A 2,400-nucleotide genomic window follows, 5' to 3' on the forward strand; every position below is an offset into this window, starting at 1 on the left:
TTTTGACTTTTTTTTTCCATGTTTATATCTGGTAATCTGAACAGCTAATTTGAAGACAACAATACGCAATATAACCACCATTGTTGAATCCCTATCATTTTGTGTAGTGAAATTTCTATTGTATTTAAACTATTTTTTTATTCTCTTTAAAAAATAAAAAAAATAAAAAAAAAATAAAAAAACACAGCTGAGAGGCAGCCCTCCATGGTGAAGAGTGGCCCAAGATTGCCACCTGCAGGTCAGCTGTGGCTTCTTTCTGCCTTGGTTTGAGCCATAGCTCTGATGGCTCAGGATAGGCAGGGCCAAGGGACACTCCCTCCCTGCATGCAACATCGGTGGCCCACTCAGGGCCATGTCTGTTTACCCATACCCAGCGAGTTTGCAAGGTAATACCCAGAAGAAATGATGGCTATTTATTTATAGTGAGGGATTGAACCCAGGTCCTTGGCATTAAGCTCCATCCCCAGCTCTATTCATTTAGAGACCTGGTCTTGCTAAATTACTGAGTTGACATGGCAGGGCTTGAATTTGCAATTCTTCTGCCTCAACCTCCCCTAGTGCTGGTATTACTGGCATTGTCGCCATGCCCAAGTGGCTTCTAATATAATTTTTCTTTTTCTATTGTGATAAAGTATATACAATATAAACTTTACCACTCATAGCCAGGCATTATAGCCACAGGAGACAGTAGCCTGCTCCCTTGGGACAGAACAAAAAAACAGCCTTAAGGACACCTGTTGTGTCTTGTAAATTCTGGCAATCTGGGATACAAGGTGACAGATAATAAGATTTCCTAAAGAGGCCTTGTCTGTTCTTTGATCCTTCACCTGGGATATTACTGGCTGGTGCTGTGTGAACTAGAGTTTGGTAAATGCCAGTAGGCAACTTGGATTAATAGTTTGTTTGCACAAAATTAGCTAAGCACATTCCTTGGCTTGTTTTTAGCTCTCAATAAATGTGAGAAATTTTGGTGGCTGGAGATTCACTTATAGCCAGACTAAGCCCGTGACTCCCTTGTAGCAATATTAATCCAGTCTTCATTATTTCCTTTGGCTCACACTAATTTCATACAACAAGGCATAATGGTACCAAGCTGCAGTCCTAGCCGTAGGAAGGCTGAGGCAGGAGCACTGTGAGTTTCAGGCCAACCTGAGCTGCACGGCAAGATCTGAGCTCAGAAGGAAACAAAATAAGCAGAGTGCAGTGGAAGTGTGTGCTTGGCATGCATGAGGCCCTCAGCTCTGGCCTCAAGTACACACACACACACACACACGCACACACACACAGACATTGTAAAACTATTTTCAACTTTCTTCTCTTTCTTTGTGATTGTCTGAGACAGGGTCTCACTATGTAGCCCAGACTGGCTTCCAGATCTTGGAAATCCTCTTGCCTCAGCCTATGAGGTGCTGAGATTATAGGTGTGTGCCACCACACTTATTTTTTTTAAAAATTATTTATTTATTTCATTTATTTTGTGTGTGTGGCCGGCTCAGCCCACCAGGGGGCGGGGCTGGCTGGCATGTGGTGCTGGGGGATCGAACTGCGGTCCCTGTGCTTTGCTTAGTTTAGCTTGTTCTAAGTAGGTGCTTTAGACCACTGAGCCATCTCACCAGCCCCCCCTTTTTAAAAATTATTTATTTATTTATTTCTCATTTCTTGATTTATGAATCTTTTCAAGTTTTTAATTTCTTTTTACTGAGTTTGAAGGAATCCATGGTTGGTGAAAAAACAAAAATTCAAACACCACAGAAAAACATGACCACTCCCTGTTCTCACAGCAAATCTCACCAAGGTCTGTAAGGCCCCTATGTTGGGAGCCATGAGGCTGAAATTGATCCTTTGTGGGAAGGCAGGATGAGGCCTTATTGCCTTTGCAGTCAAGCTACTTCAGTGTTGAGAAAAACATCCTGCTTGAACACTGTGGGCTATTAGTCATGAACCAACCTTGTGTCTTACATCTTTGTAAAAGTATAAATAAAGGCTCTTACTGTAGTTCGGGGGTGGGGCGTTGGACAGCCAGGCAGATGAGCCACCACCTAACCCAGCTCTTATCTTCCTATGTTTTCCTCATTTCTGCAACCAGATGAATGGATTCCTACACCCCAGGGCTTTTGCACTTTCCAATCCAAAAGGCACCTGAAGTTCTGTGCTGTTCTCCTACTGCTGGGTCCTCCTCAGCATCTCAGGTCCTAGCTAAAGAGTGCCTCCTCCTCGGCGGCCTTTGCTCCTCTGCACAAAGATGGCCTGGCCTGTACCAGCCCTGCTACAGCCTGCTATCTGCTGTTGTAACCAGTGTCCTATCAGTTCTCTCATTTCTTCACCTCATTTTCTCTCTGTCTTCCCAACAAGAGGGGCAGCTCATGAGGGCAGAGAGCTCAACTCCCAAAATATCCAGTA

This window comes from Octodon degus, unplaced genomic scaffold, assembly GCF_000260255.1.
Source record: "Octodon degus isolate 3935 unplaced genomic scaffold, OctDeg1.0 scaffold00031, whole genome shotgun sequence".
NCBI classification, from domain to species: domain Eukaryota; kingdom Metazoa; phylum Chordata; class Mammalia; order Rodentia; family Octodontidae; genus Octodon; species Octodon degus.